We start from the raw sequence: 17,664 nt of genomic DNA, 5'->3' as shown, positions 1-17,664 counted from the left end.
TAGGTTTGATTCTGGTCAAGGGCACTACCTCGGTTGTGCTTTGTCCCCAGCCCTGGTCGGGTCATGCGGGAGGCAACTAGTCGGTGGCTCTATCACATAGATGTTTCTCTCTGTCTCTCTCCCTCCCTCACATTCTATCTGATAACGAGGAAAAAAATATCCTCGGGAAGGAACAAAAAAAAAACAAGTAAGAGAGAGTTTAGAGAAGGTGATGTCAAGGTTCTGGTCAAACTGCCCATTTTAGGAATGCCTTAGAGAAATAATTATATAATTAGATATTAAAGATATATATTATTATATATAATTATATAAGAATATATAATTAGAAATTAATTTTCACCTGCTCCTTCTCCTTTCCAATGATGGACTCTCGGATAAGACTAGTTGTAAACACTGATTATAAAAAACGAAAGGCCCTTTCCCTTGCTAAGTCTGCAACCTAATAGACATGGGATGGATAAAACCAACCTAGGGCTGCTAAGGCAAATTCCATGTCATCTTCCAACACGTGTACTTTATGCACCTCAGCCTCTCTACATATACCCTGACCTCCAAGCCTCTTGACTTTGAACTATCTGCTTAACCTATCTCCCCTGAATCTTCAGTTCTAACTATCCTCTATATCTATCTATTCTCCTGTCCCAATTCCTTGTCATGTTGAAATGTTCATTTGTTCATTCATTTGTTTATACTTTGAACAAAAATAAACTGGTAACCTACCGTGGGATTCAGTGATCTATAATTCAAATATAAATGTGATCTGAAGAATGTGGCAACATTGACATTAACTAAGAATTTGTTAGAAATGTAAATTGCAGGTCCCCACCACAGACCAACTGAATCAGAATCCCTGATGTGACCCAGGCGTCCATGTTATAACTAGCTGTCCAGGTAATTCCTATACACCTAGAGTTTCAAAAGCACTGATCCTGGTCTGGATTGGGGTCCAATATGTATTTCTAATAAGTTTTCAGGTGATGTTGATGCTGCTAGTCCGGGGACCATACATTGAGAACTACTAATCTAGAGGTTCAAGTTCTTGTCCTTGCTACCTAACGAAATCCTGAGTCCAAATCTCCCCAAATTATTTTAAGCTTCAATCTCTGCTTTGTTCAAACTAAACACAATTTTACTGTGAATGGTTCAGGTGAAACTTGACAGTGCTTAGCTTTTTAACTGTGGTAGCAATTTGAGACTGCTGCCACCGTACCCTGTGGGTATTATCACACTCATTATATTTATTTTTGTTTCATGTGCATTATCTGAAAAAGTCTCATGGCATGTTGAACTGGGCACAGACTTAGAATTAGATCCCACAAGTTTAAATTATAAATTTACAACATTACCTGTCTAATTTTGCATTCCTGAAACTTATTTTCCTATTTGCACAATGGAGATGGGATAGATGGATTGGAAGAGATAATATCTGAAAGAAGTTAGCAAAAAGGTCTGGCACACTGTAGCTTCTCAATAAATTTCATTTAAAATTTTATATCACATACCCTAAGAAACCTGAAACACCAATCAGAAAGAATATATGTACCCCCATGTTCATAGCAGCACTATGTACAATAGCTAAGATCTGGAAACAGCCCAAATGTCTATCAGTAGACAAATGGATAAAAAAGCTATGGTACATATACACAATGGAGTACTATGCAGCTGTAAGAAAGAAAGATCTTTTATCCTTTGAGATGACATGGAGGGACCTGGAAAGTATTATCCTAAGCGAAACAAGCCAAGCAGAAAAAGACAAATACCACATGATCTCACTTATTTGTGGAATATAATAAACATAACAGTCTGAGGAATGGGGTAGTCCCAGAGACGTGGAAGTGGGGTACAGACTGACAATCCCCAAAGAGGGGGTGGTGGGGGAGAGATAAACCTCAGAACTTATATGCATGTATGCATGAACAATGGACATGGACAACAAAGCTTGGGACAGGGTGGGGAGGGAGGGGGAGGAGGGAGTTAGTGGGGGGGAGGAGAAACATTAGTAACAAAAATAAATTAATTAATTATTAAATGAAAAAAAAATTTATATCACAGTATTCTTCTCTATTTTTTAACACCATCTGAAACCAGATAATGACATATGTTAAAAATCATTAAACCTTTTCATCTTGTATATGTCTTCAGAGTGCATTTAGTTCCATTTAAAAATTGATTTAACTTTATTATCTATGTTTTATTCCTCCTTTGTTTTGGTGATCCCTAGGAAGTGTAACAATGCTAATTTTTCTTTGATTTTTAAAATTACCTATAAAGTTTTAAAAAGTAAAGCAGACTGCAATATAAAGTTACAGTGGTAGTTCTAATGTTCCTATATTTCCTTGTCATTGGAAGTTAAATAAAAGTCATAGCTAAATGTACCCTAAAATTTCTCATTAGAAAAATAGCTTCAACTTGACTAAGCCTTCCATTCAAGCACCTATAATCTCTTTTAAGCATTAGCTAATTAGGTTTTAAAACACCCCCATTGGGGAAATAAGACTTAGAACAGATGGACTATAACCACATAGGATAGTTTAAGAAATAAGGGCTCAGACTAGGTCTATCAGAATAAACTAAAAAGATTATTGCAAAGTCAGTCTATCTATTTCTATCATTTTAATGACTAATGTGGAACTCCAACTTTGAAATAGGCTATTTAAAAATTATATTTACATAAAAGTAATACATGCATATGCTTACAAAAGTCAAACAGGACTGAAAGGATGATAATAAAAATCAATTTTTTGCTTCGTACCTCCCCAACCCCAGATAATATGGGTTTCTTGTTCCCTAGAGAAAACCTTTCTTTAACTACTGGCCTCTGTATTTATAAATAGTATGCTTATTACTATTCTTGATTTGCCAATGTTGCATACTACTTCTGTGATGCACAAGGATTTAGCTATGATAACACATCACCACCCCTCCCCCATTTCTTCTGCTGTAGTTGTATCACTTTTAATGAACTCACCTAACAGTGGTTAGGGTATTTTGAGTATATATAAAAGTTCACTGAAGCGTGAAACAGTTGTACTATCAGAGTTGTACTGTGGTTACATTTCCTTACACAGTTTTTGTTTTATTTCTTGAATTCCTTAATATTTTAATTGTTTTTATAATTTCTTCTTATAACTATCATTATTTTTTGTTCTGGGGTCCTATCATATCATGTATTTATCAAATGAGTCCTCCCCTCTTCCTCCCATCACAACCACAGAAAGTTTTCACATTGACTTTCTGCTTCGTTTGTGGCTGCTGCTCTTTAGACGCTGCACAGCTAGCCCGGGGCTGCCTCGTCTACATGCTGGGTGGCAACCACTGTTTCCTGGATCTCATGCCTTTATACTTCCTAGTTTACGCCTTGTATTGCTCGAGGCAAAATTTCTGAGTCTTTGCTGACTGAAAAAGTTTTTCTTCTGCTCTCTACCCCACACTTGATAGACAGAATTCTAGGTAGAAAATCATTTTCCATCAGATTTTTGAAGGCATTTCTTTGCTCTCTTCTAAAGACAATAAATGACTGACTATGAATAAACTCAGTGCAATGGATTAAACATGCCTTGGTCTAGTTTGGTGTCCCCATATATAAACCTCTTAAAAATTCTTAGAGAATGAAAGAAAAATATAGATCACATGGTAACAAGATTTTGGTTTAAAGCAGGACAGGCTACATAATGTGAGGGGATCAGTGCAAAATAAAAAGGTGAGGCCCTTTGTTAATAAATTATTAAAAATTTTGAAGCAGCCCTGGCGGGTTGGGCTCAGCGGTCGGAGTATCAGCCTGTGGACCAGAGAGTCCCAGGTTTGGTTCCCGCTAGGGGCACGTACCAAAAAAAAAAAAAAAAATTGAAGCAATGACAGTGCAGCGTTAAACCAAGCATGGGGCATTTTTAAGTCCTGGGTCCTGTGCGACCACACAGGCAGCACACCTGTGAAGCTGACATAGGTTAAGGTCTGGCTCTACAGATCATCCGAATGTTCAATCCCTCCCCTAACCACACAGAGCCTTGTAGTCCTATTCATAAAACAGGAATAATAATACCTATCCTTCCAACCATCCAGGGTTGTGATGGGTTACACATAACATGGTAAAAATAATATATATATATATAAGCACGATGTAAATCATAGGAGTGTAAAGAGAAGTATATGTGGAATATTTTCCTGTTTTATTGATGGAAAGCATTTGGTTGGTGTGTGCTTCACTGTACCTCTTTCATGGATGGATAGCTATACAGACATTTCATAGCTTCAAATATTTTAGAGTCGCTCAAACACTAGAGTTTTGTACAAAAGAAGCTACAATTCATTGCTATAATCACATTTTAATCTGAAACTCTAAAATAATTTTTTAGACTAGGGATCCAAAAACTATATAGCCTAGTACTGTTTTAGCACAGCTTGTGAGCTAAGAATAATTTTTACACTTAAATTATTTTTTATTGAGATATATTTGACATACAACATTGTGTAAGTTTAAGGCGTACAATTTATTGTTTGATACATTTATATTTATGACTGCTGCTATACATTTAGCTAACACTTCTAGGATGTCACATTATCATTTCTTCTACTATTGGGATAAATTAAGATCCAGTCTCCTAGAGAGTTTAGTGTTCATAATACAGTTAGTTCAGTTGTCTATAATACATTTTTATAGCCCTGGACGGTTTGGCTCAGCAGTTAGAGTGTTAGCCTGCGGACCAGAGAAACCCGGGTTCAGTTCCCACTAAAGGTCGTACCACAGTTGCAGTTTGTCCCTAGTCCTAGTTGAGATCGTGTGGGTGGCAGCCAGTTGGTGTGTCTCTCTTACATAAATGTTTCTCTCTCTCTCTTCCTCCCTCTCTCCCTCCTGCTCTATCTGAAGATAAATGCAAACATGTTCTCAGGTGAGGATAAAGTAATAATAATAATAATAATATATTTTTATAGTCAATATGTATTTATTTTTAAAAAATAGTTGCATACATTATTTTTGTACTTGAACTTGATTCCCGGATATATAAACTGAAGCACTCATGTATCTTTACCTTCAGCATCCGATAAAGCCAATAACATATATACCTTTAATATAAGTATGCTTAAAATATACTATAATTTGAAAAAAATCATAAGGATATGTCATAGTTCATCTAATTAACTCTTTTTTTGCTTTCTAAAATTTGGTAGCATGCTTTCCCTCACCAATTCCAAGGGACATTATATAGATTGTGGTTGACTTTTGTATTTAGGGTAAGTGATAGGTTTAAGATATTAAAACATTAAAATTGTTGATGCATGTTGATGTTGATATAGATATTCATAGTAGATATATTCATATGATAGTTGTGATTTTCATCTACTCATTAAAATATAACTTTTAAATGGTTCAAAAAATAAAATAGAACTTTAAGCCCTGGCCAGTTTGGCTCAGCAGCTGAGTGTCGGCCTGCAGACCAGAGAGTCCTGGGTTCGGTTCCCGCTAGGAGCACGTGCCACACACACAAAAAATAATAAATAAAAATAATAAAATAAAATAAAATAGAACTTTAAGACATCTAAAGAGTATATAAAATTTAAATGTCAGTGTCTGTAGTTTTATGGTAACACAGCCACAGACATTCATTTGCACATTGTCTGTGGCTGTGTTTGCACTACAACAGCAGTAGTTGCAACAGAGACCTAAGGCTGCAAAGGCTGCCAACCTTGTTAGAAGATCAGTCCTGACATTCTACTATATATGAGGCCATCCTGAACTCTCACATTGTTCCCCCTCCATCGAAAAAGTGGTCCCGCTGCCACAGGTAGCTTTCCACCAGTCAAACCGTGCTGACCTCAGCTCCTGGTCCTCACCCTCTCCTGATATCTGCTGCTGCTCTGGTGGCTCTGACCTCAGCCTCTTATCTTATTCCTGGCTCACATGACTTCTGCTCCTGCTAATCAGAGAGACCAGAAGATCCCATTCAGATGCAAAGCCCCACCCAGTAAGAATCTTTAAGTGTTTTATGAATGCAGTTTTGGAAAACTGGGTATGTTTCTTCACAGTGTATGTTTCCACTCTTATAATGGATTGTAAACATCTGCCAAGTACCTAGTAGTCTACTATGTAAGAGGAAGAGCGCTAGAAGATGGACAGAAAACAGATTCAGGGAAGATAGAAGGGACAAAAGGAGGTGGTGAGATTAAACAATTTAAAAAAATGGACCAGATTAGTAACCGACTGTAAAGCACAGAGTGACAGAGTGAATGGATGGATAAATGCATGAATAAAAGAATGAAGGATTAGTGGAAGTGACTAAGAAAAGCTTTGCTGAGAAGACAGGATCTCAGCTAGCTAAGATTTAAGGATGATGTGGAAATAGAGTGCATATCAGGGAAGAGCAGGAAAAATAAATAGGTAGGTGAAATGAGTTCTGTATCTGAACACACTACAACAGGGGTCACAAATTGTAGAGCTGTCTCCCTTCCCTAGTCTCCCGCCCTCCATCACCACTGTTCTGCCATGCACACCCCATAGCAGTAAACTACAAAAAGACATCTCCACTGACTACACTAGAAAATGGCAACTCTCTCTGGCTGAACCAATTAGATAAAAGCACTCTCCCCCAGTAATGCAGGAGGACCTGCACTAGGGCGCTAACTCCAGTGAACGGGAATGGCTTTCAGTCTCCATTTGTAACCCCGGTGCCAGACAACCTCATTCACAGCACAACCTGACCAATAATACATTGCTGATCCCTAGTTGAAATTTTTTGTTTAGACTTACTTTGTTGGAGTTAAAACAAGTTAAATTAGCATTTGACAATATGCTCTGTTGGTGAGGCTGTAGCTAAACAGGTACTCGCATACATTGTTGGCAGGAAAACAAAAATCGTATAATCCCTACAAGAGGAATTTGCCAAATTCTAGTGAAATCACATATGCATTTACCCTTTAACACAGCAATTAGACATCTGTTGTGAAGATACACTGGCAAAAACACAAAGTGACTTATACCCAAAGCTATACTTAAAGACATTCCTTAGACTAGCAGTGAATTGGAAACAACCAAAACATCTATTAATAGTAGATTGGCTGAATAAACCAGGGTTTCCAACCTTTTTCTATAAAAGGCCCAATACCACATAATTTAGGCTTTGTGGGCATATGATTTGTATTGTAATATTCAACTATACTATCATAGCACAAAAGCAGCTATAGGCAATAAATGAATTGGTATGACTGTGTTTTTTAATAAATATTTGTGGACACTGAAATTTGACTTTTATGTAACTTTTGTATCACAGATCATTATTATTTTGAGTTTGTTTTCAGCCATTTAGAAATATAAAACTCATTCTTAGCTTTAAGTTCATACAAAACCAGATGGCAGGCTAGAAATTTGGCCCTCAGGCTGTAGTTTGTCAATGCTGGGAATAAACTACAACACATCCCCACAGGGGAATGCCGTATAATTGCATATAGAAATGAGGAAGAGGTCTACACACTGATATGGTTCCAGAATGCAGTAAGTGGGAAAAAAAAAACCAAACAAGGACAAAATGATACGTTTGGTATGTTGTTGATTGTATAAGAAAATGAAGGAAATAAGAGTATACATGTTTAATGTTTATATTTTCAAAAAGAAAGATGGAAAGACAACCTCAAAATGAAAGCAGTTACTTTTAAGGGAAGGAATAGCAGGGTGGAATGAACAGGAATGGAAGCAAGACTTCTGTGAATGTCACTTGCAATATTGTTTTAACTTTGGAATATTGTTTTGATATCATTAACAAGTAATATGAGATAACAAAGGAATATATTGATTTAGTTGTTAACATTTACAAATTGGGACATTTTACAAAGAAATCTAAATGTCCTTTGCGGCCCAGAGAGTCCTGGGTTCAGTTCCCGCTAGGAGCACGTGCCACACACACAAAAAAATAATAAATATTTTTTATTTTTTAGCTCTGCTGAGTTTGGCTCAGCAGTTAGAGCGTTGGCCGGCGGACCAGAGAGTCCTGAGTTCAGTTCCCGCTAAGGGCAGGTACCTCGGTTGCAGTTTGTCCCCAGCCCCGGTTAGGGTTGTGTGGGTGGCAACCACTCGATGTGTCTCTCTCACATTGATGTTTTGCTCTCTCTCTTCGCCCTTTTCTCCCTCCCGCTCTATCTGAAGATAAATGCAAAAATGTCCTCGGGTGAGGATTAACAAAAAACAATAAATAAGTAAATAAATAAATGTCCTTTGCGTGGGATATTGAAAGATCTGGAGGGCATCATCACTGCATCTACTTTCCCACTTGGCAGCTGCCTGAGGAAGCCAAGTTTTAGCCACTTCCTTTTCAGTAAGACCTATATTCTCTGATTTGCTAAATGGACTCACCCAGTTGGCTTCACTCTACTTTGCCTGCTTGACCAGTGTAGGCTTTAAGTGAGCAACTTCTGGCTTAGGAGAAGCAAGCAAATTGATTTCTGCTGCTTAGTATAGCAGTAATGGGAAATTGTTCAGTATTCTGAACAGTAAGTATACAATGATAAAAGCAGTATTTTAAGGAGATAAACCTGTCCAGGTTATGTGCAATGACTGAGCCTGATTCCAGCGAGACTGATTCGGAACAGGTTATATTTACATAGTCATGGGATAAATTGACCTGGATGGTTGATGGCTGCAGGATGGAGACAAACAGAGGAAGAAGCCACCAGGATAGGAAAAGAGAATGAGGAATTTACATTAGAGCTAGAAAGAACTTGAGAGATCTTCTAATCTCATACCCATCTTTTACAGGAACTGAAGCTCAGAGCAATCAAGGGTTGTATTTGAAATTTCATATCTAGTTAACATCAAGGTTAAGATTACCATCCAATGGGTCTTAGCTGGGAAGCGTGCACTCCTCACCCCTACCCTCCTAGAGCTATTACTGTTATCTGAACTCTTCATTTTAAGATAAAGAAACAAAGATTCAAACACATTGGTTGATTTGCACAAGCTCTTTAGATATCTCTGAACATATCTATATGTCTTCAAAAATCATTGTAATTTGTAAGTAAAGGTCTATTTTTCCTGGGTTGAAACTGGTTTCATCCAGTAAACTTGCATTTTCTAGTGCTATGAGAAAAGACCCCAGATTTTTTTTTAAAGAGACTTGAATCCATTTCTCTTGTCCTGTACAGCATCCTTCCTCTCACATCATGTTACCTCAGGCCAATTGATTCAGTTCCTGTATCTTCAGCCTACATCAGCAAAGAGCAAGTATATTAAAATGAGATAATTACAGCCCCTTCCAGCTCTACAAGTCTATTAGTCAGTGAGCTGTGTATAGATATGTGGGAGTGGGTATGGGGAAAAGGGTTGTAGTATTTGGCTTCCATTCCTTTTCCTTAACTATAAAGCACATAAGGAAATAAAATATATTCAATCCAGCATGCCTATGGAAATTAGATGGCCGCTGGTCTGAAAGGTGACTTCTAGGGTCACCCAGTATGTCACTGCAGGTGCAGGGAAGCTCTCACAAGGTCTCATCTTTTGCAGGTAGACTAACCTACCACTTTTCACCTTCCACCCAACTTCTTCTCCAAGAGTAGGGTTTTCGTTAACCAAATAGACACACTGGCATAAATGCTTAGTCTTAAAGTTCTACTTGTTTCCAGAACATTCAGGCTATAAATAGCTGTGAGAGGCATCATTCCTATTTCACATGAGTGTAGTTTTATATGATCCTTTTACACAAAAAATATGTCTTCTTTATGGCTGTCTTACCTCTCTGGATTGGCATGGTAAGATCGCATCTTCTTTCTGCCTAGGAAAAATGTCTGAGAGTAGATTTAGGGAGCCTGGTAAATTACTCTTTCTTTTGTACTTCCTCAACTCTGTGGCTTATAGTCACCATCATACAAGGGACACTCCTTTAAAATGTACTCTAAGATTTTGAGAAAAATGAACTTCCAGGAGCTGGATTGTTGTTCTGTGGCCAACAGGCAGTTCCTGGCTTCTGGCTCCAACCACTCTGTGTACTTCTCTGATTTGTGAAGATTATTTGGCACAGTAGGTCACTCTTGGCCTTGTGAGAAGGCCTTTGGGTATGTGCACTCTCCTATTTATTTCCTGAGCCAAAGGATAGAGATAGCAGAAATTCTTAAGAGCAAAAGTATGCCTCAAACATAAATATTATAAACTTTGTCCAGGAAATCTAGTATCCTATGGAAAAGTAAAATTGAAGGCACAATCTGTGCATATGTAGACACCATGCTTTAAACAGGGTCCTATTAATAATTAACACATTTGAGATTGTTTCTTATAAACTGAGAAGAATAACTCAAAGAGTTATGGTTCAGACGATTAAAAATCACATTTTCAAAAATATTACTAAGTCGACTTATTTCACAATGTTCAATATACACATGCACACACATATACTTCAAGAGGAAAAAAAAATCAAGAAAATATTGCTTTGACTTTACTTGTTTTTTATATTTCAAGATAATAACCACAGCTACCAGGACAGACTACTTGGGAGCTTCAAAAGCATCAATCACTTTCATAGTTAGCATCAGCACCTTTCTTTGGGGAACACTTCACATGAGGCAGGATGTGCCCTTGTTCTTCACAGGGCAGACGAAGGAAGCTGAATAGAGAGGATGAGAGTAAGTCTGTCTGCTCTCCATAGGAGGACAGCGAAAGGCAGCATTAGTCAGCAGTCACTTTCCACCTGCTTCCCAGGTCTGTCTCTCTCTCTCTCTCTCTCTCCCTCCTTATTTGTCTTTTCCCCCTAAACTTGGACTGTTCGCATATATAGGGAAAAAAGAGTCTCTCACCTTGCCATAAACACCGGACAATTAAACAAGATTTTCAAGAACTGCTTGATACCACTTCATATGGACCAGATTTTCAGGTTTGGGATCTAAAACTTGAAAACAAAGGAAAATCTTAATGCAAAAATGCTTTTTAAATTCTTTAAAATGCTGTGGTTTCTTTTTTTCTCTCTCTCTTCTCGCTCTGCCTCTTTCTACTTCCCATTTATGGAAAGGTAAATATGTAAATAAATATAAAACATATTAATTAAAAGCATTATCTGTTCTTTGCTGTTATTCACTAGTTTCTTTAACAAATATTCTTTGTATCTATATATTAGCTTAGTGCTGGGTATGTATATAGTAGTCAACAAAATAGATAAAGTCTTAATGAAACTTATACCCTTGTAAGTTAGATATTAAATCAAATAAATACTTGCTTTGTGAATAACCAGGAGTAACTAATTTAGAGGGTCAGAGAAGACTTCTTTGTGCAAGTTTTACATATGAACATCTTAGAAATATTTGGTGATGATCATAGATATTCTGGAAAAATTAGTAGCTTAAGTCTTATGATATAAAAAAATATTATTAAGAGTATCTATATACCATCAAAGTAAATATAATGGAAAGGTATGCATATTTATTTGTAAGTACAGGTCTATTTAATTTTTCTGAATTTAAACTGACTTCATCCAGTAAACTTGCACTTTTTATTGCTATGAGAGAAGACCCCCAGATAAAAATACTTCTTTATTTGATGTCAGTGGAGCTTACTAAATAAAGTAGTAAAGACAAAGGCACTGAACCAGATAATTTACCTTTAGATGTATAAGGAAAAAATTTTAAATCCCAATATGAATGAGAGAGGGAGTCTACCTAATATTATAAATAGACTGAGACCCTTTTTAAAAATTATACCTTGCTTTGTAAGTAATAAGTAATGCAAGGGAAACAAGAAGCACACAAACAAGAAGAAGAGATGTTTCTAGACACAATCTTGGTTAAACTTTAGAACTTCATTATAAATCCGTAAAATATAGTCCACCTCAGGTTAGACCCCCCAATGAAATTGCTGAATTAACAAAATTATGTATTAAATCTTTCTTTCTGATTTATGAGGTGCTTAATTAACGTTCCATCTGATTCGCAGAACAGATGTTTGAAGAAAGTATTATTATTTATTATAATTTATCCCCATTTTAAAGAAGAAATAGAATTTAGATGATGCATTTATAATGAATTAGTGAGTGGGGAACCTGTGCTTCAAAACTTGATTTTCTGACACCAAAGCCTATGGTCTTGCTGTTGTATTGCACCTGCTAAACCTTATTGTAAATAAGAGAACCCTTGAGGTGGTCCCAAGAAGAGTGACAGACAGATTGCCAGTTAGACACTCATACTTTCTACCTTCCCACTTCTTGGAGACCAAAGGGTCAAAATCTCATCTCATTCTAGTTTACTTCAGAGATGAATTACAGGATCTCACATTCAAAAGCAGAAGAGCAATTACATCTCAACTTTTAACATGCTTTTGAGATACTTTGTGACTTGTGACCGCAGAAGCAAACTTGGCTCAGGTGAGACTCACACCTGAGTCTCGCAGATGCATTTCTGTCATGAGTGTCTTTCATTAAGGATGCAAAAGAAAGAGATAAAAGTCCCTGAATAAGGTAAGAACTTTCACGCATATTGAGAAATCTCCTCCCAGAACAATATTTAATGGAGAGGGTTCTTACAAGCCTGGTGGGCTCTTTATAAAGAGACCTAAAATCCTTCTGAAAAGAGGTGTGTCCCAATAATTACAACATTTAAAGGAAAGCAAGTTCCTGATCTTAAGCAAGATGATAACAGTCATAATAATAATAATAATAAAGATAATAATGGCAGTGTGAAGAATGGGACACTTTACTTACTTTTCCTTCATTATTCTGAAGTAATTCCACTTTAAGCAACTTAAACATTCTTGAATTATTTTCCATCTCAGAATATTTAGGGACACTATAGCTAATTTTTATTTGTAAGAAAAATGATTTTCTAAAATTAAAATAGCTGTGCTTGACTAACATTGTTGGTTGGCCAACCCCACAATCATTCCTAAAATGATTCTTACAAAGAGCTAAAAATGCCCATACTAGGAGACCTTTTGACTCATTTCAAGACAAAGAAACATGAGGGAAGTCTCTTGGAAGGCTTCTGGGTAGTTTCAATGCACTCTTGAAGAGATGTTATTGACTTCCAATTCTCCTTTCTTCTTGCCTTTAACTTAACCATGATACTTGGAGCCTCATAGCCTTTTTGTGACGATGACCATTGAGACTGTGAGGGTAAAGAGCCAGCGATCTGTGGAGACATTAGTAGAAAGATTGAAAGAGCCTGGGCCTTAAGTGTTGTTAATCGGCTGAACTAACACCAGCAATTGGCTATTTCTAACTTTTCCATTATGTGAGAAAGTAAATCTCTCTTTGTTTAAGCTACTGTTCTTGAGATTATCTGTAATGTGCAGTTAAAGGTATTCAACTAGTAACAGTTATCAGCTTTGAAATAATTATTTAAAGGGTTTGAACCTAAGTTTCCTTGTGTGTAAAATATAAGAAGGCTGAACCATTTTAGTTCTAAGAATTCTGATTCAAAAATATATTGGCCTTGTTGTATTCAGAAGCAAGAAGACAACCTACTAAATAGACAATATTCACCAATGATACATCTAATAAAGGGTTGATATCCAAAATTTACAAAGAACTCAAACAAATCAACACCAAAAAAAAAACAAACAACCCAATTAAAAAATGTGCAGAGGACCTGAATAGACACTTATCCAAAGAGAACATACAGATGGCAAATAGACATATGAGAAGATGCTCAATGTCATTAATTGTCAACAAAATATAAATTAAAACCACAATGAGATATGAACACACACCTGTCAGAATAGCTATCATCAATAAATCCACAAATGACAGGTATTGGCAAGAATGTGGAGAAAAGGGAACCCTCGTGCACTGTTGGTGGGAATGAAGATAGGTGTAGCCACTATGGAAAATACGCTCCTCAAAAATAAAAAGTGAAACTGCCTTATGACCCAGAGATTCCACTTCTAGGTATTTATCCAAAGAAAATCAAAGCACTAATTTAAAAGAATATATGCACCCTTATGTTCTTTACAGTGTAATTTATAATAGCCAAGCTATGGAAGCAACTCAAGTGCCCAGTGATAGACAGGTGAATAAAATAGCAGTGGTCCATATAAGGTAGAGCAAAAGTAGGTTTACAGTTGTTCATATGAAAAGTAATAAAATAATTAATAAATAATAATATAAGAATAAATTCTGTTTCACATATTCACAACTGTAAATCTACTATTGCCCCAAATTGTATTACAATAAAATATTACTTGGCCATAAAAAAAAAGAATAAAATGTTGCCTGGCTGGTGTGGCTCAGTGGTTGAGTGTCAACCCATGCACCAAAAGGTCACCAGTTTGATTCCCGGTTAGGGCACATGCCCAGGTTGTGGACCCAATCCCCACTGGGGGTCATGCAGAATGCGCCAATTGATATTCTCTCTCATCGATGTTTCTGTCTCTCCCTCTTTCTTCCTCTCTCTTTAAAATCAATAAAGGAGCCCTGGCCGGTTTGGCTCAGTGGTTAGAGCGTTGGCCTTCGGTCCAGAGAGACCCAGGTTCGGTTCCCCATAAGGGCACGTACCTCGGTTGTGGTTTGTCCCCGTCCCTAGTTGGGTTGTGCGGGAGGCAGCCACTCGATGTGTCCCTTTCACGTCGATGTTTCTCTTTTTCTCTCTCTCTCTCTTCCTCTCTCTCCCTCCCACTCTACCTGAACAAAAAAAAAAAAAAAAAAGGAAAAATGTCCTCGAATGAGGATAAAAAAAAATCAATAAAGAATAAAAAATAAAAGAATGAAATCTTACTATTTGCAAGAGCATAGATGGACCTAGAGGGCATTATGCTCATTGAAAAATGTTAATCAGAGAAAGACAAATACCATAGGATTTCACTTATATGTGGAATAGAACAAAATAAACAAACAAAATTAAAGCAGACTCATAGATGCAGAGAGCAGACTGGTTGTTGCTAGAGGAGAGGGGTTTGAGGGACTGAGTGAGAGGGACTGAGTGAGAGGTGAAAAGATTAAGTGCAAACTATCAGTTACTAAATAGCCACAGGGATGTATAGTACAGCATTGAGAATATAGTCACTAATATTGTGATAACTATGCATGGAGCCAGTTGGGTACTGGAAATATTGAGGGGAACACTCTGTAAGGTATCTGAATGTCTAACCACTATGTTATATACCCAAAACCAATATAAAATAATAGTGAGAGTAAACCTTAATTGAAAACAAAAACAAAAAAGCAAAAAAAGACAATTGGAAAAGGCCTATCAATTCAGTCCTTACTCTGAGCCCAGCACAAGGAAAATACTTTCCAGTGACAACTTTGAAGAACAAATCTTTTTATTGTTGCTATTTAAAGATCACCATGGGAGATAATGCTTCATCATTGAAAAAGAACGATCTCAATAAGCCAAAAAGAAAATAAAAAATTAAAGAGATTTTAAAGTACTTAAGTAGATTTGCAAAAAAACAGCTTTCAGGAGATGAATATCACCCTCATTTTTTATGGAAGGCTATATTATCATAAAAAAAAAAACAAACAAAAAACTATTGTCTTCTTACACATAATTTAAAAAGTTTAAAATGATGGAAGTATCTTAGCTAAGTATAAAGATTACCTTTCTGAGAAATTACATTTATTTTCAATCTTAAAATTAGAATTTTTAAAAACCAAATCTAGTGAGCAGAATTTTTCAGAGTATATTTGGGAAGGGAATGTTGAAAAAAATAATGTATTATTTTCATGTGCTTCAATATTTTAACAAGTTACCATGTCAGAAACAGTTGATACACACAATCTTTCTGCTCTTAATAATTATTGTAGAACAAAATGAATGTTAGACTATAATAAAGGCTTAAAAGCACTTATTTGAGCAAATGAGCTGCAGGCTGGGAGACAGATTCAAGTAGCAACCCAAACTGTGTTACACCAAGAAAAAGGAGAGGCCACAGTTTATAGTAAAAGTTTTCACCCAGCTTCTCAATTAGGTTTGTTTTATGTAAATGATGTTATTCAAATTGTGCAGTTCTGATTAGATGGGGCAGGTCTCAGTCTGGTTGTAGACAGATGAAACCAGGGTTTTCCTGCCGTGTTTGACTCAGACAGAGTAAAGAAGTTGGGCACAGGGAGGGAAACCGTGACCTCAATAGGAGGTTCTTCCCTCAGCATAGATAATGCATGAGGACCCTTGTCTGCAAATGGCCACTAGGCTCTTATTATTTATAAAATGTGGGCCCTCAGCAGATAAATCTCTTCTTGGGGCTTACATCAAATGAATCGTTCTTCTTGGGATCCACATTATAAATCAGCATGATTTAGGATAAGTTCTAAGTTTGACTTACATGGTACAATAACTTCAAAACTCAGTTTAGTATGCTGTTCTTTTTAAAGTTCCTTTAAAAATACCACTCAAAACAGATTCATATTATACTGGATTTACCATGAGTACTATAAATAAATAACAAAGAATTTACACTAAGTTGACAAAGTGTTTCCAGTTTTTATTGATGAAGTTTAAATTAGAATCTCACACAATTTCTAAGTTAAGAAAATCAAATAGAATTTGTGTTGCTTCTCTATAAGCAAATCCTTGCAAATTTATTCTTGTCTCTGTGTGATAGCTGATGGCAAACAATAAAGTGATACTTTTTTCTACTGATTGGCATGTCCAGGCAGCTTAATCACCCATTCTTAGAATGCCCTCACAGAGACCATCTCTTCCTCAGTCTTCCTATTAGCAAGAAAACAAAAGTGAAACATTAAACACTTCATTTTCTTTAATCTCTCATTCCAACCAGGTAAGAGTTGGAGACAAATTGGACAACTGAGCAGACAGGAACTAATTTGGCTCTCACAACCAACCTCTACTTGGTCCTCAGCATGGCCTTACAGTTTGAGCGCATTCCTAGGGTCAGCTCGCTCTTCTGCACTCCACAACAAGTATTTTTAACTTCTACTCTTCTCAGATTCCATCCTCTTATGTATGCATACACTCAAGACACTGCATTTTCCTTAAAAAATAATAAAATAAAAACTTTAAAAAGAGTTTCAAACAGAAGACTTACCTATTTTTTTATTTATTTTATTCCTCACCCGAGAACACATTTTCCATTTTTTGTTCAGAGAGAGAGGAGGAGAGAGAGAGAAGCATCAATGTGAAAGGGACACATTGAGTGGCTGCCTCCTGCACGACCCAACCAGGGCCAGGGATCAATTGCAACCGAGGTACAATTGCAACCGAGGTACATGCCCTTAGTGGGAACCGAACCCACCCGGTCTCTCTGGAGGGCAGGCTGGCAGGCTGGTGCTCTAACCGCAGAGCCAAACTGGCCAGGGCCAGAAGATTTATGTAACCCTTCAATCTCCTGCCACCAATTAATGCTACCTCACCCCTTCTCTTATTTCTGTCCCATAAAAATGGAGAAAATGTTTCCTCTTGTTATTCAAGGCCAGTATCTCCACATATTCTGTGGATTATTCCCTTCTGTATTTCCAGGAAACTCAAGGGATTGTTGAAAAAACTCAAAAATAGTAAATAAGCTTTGGTAGAAAATAAATAACAAAAATTTATTCAGGGATCTTTGAATTTGCAAACTTGAAATACAGTCAAGTAAAACCTAGAAATATTCTGAAGGAGAAAGAAAAGCTGAGGGTACTTGTAGTAAAAAGTACATTATTAAGAAGAATCAATCCTATATTCTTAGTTTCAGGATTGGTCCAGGATGGTAACCTTCAGATGTCCGGTGGTCTGAACAGTGGAACAATTTTGTCTTGAGGTCATTTAGAT

Source organism: Molossus molossus, unplaced genomic scaffold (genome assembly GCF_014108415.1).
Source record: "Molossus molossus isolate mMolMol1 unplaced genomic scaffold, mMolMol1.p scaffold_m16_p_5, whole genome shotgun sequence".
NCBI classification, from domain to species: domain Eukaryota; kingdom Metazoa; phylum Chordata; class Mammalia; order Chiroptera; family Molossidae; genus Molossus; species Molossus molossus.
The sequence above is the reverse complement of the archived record's forward strand: the minus strand, read 5'-3'. Positions refer to the sequence as shown.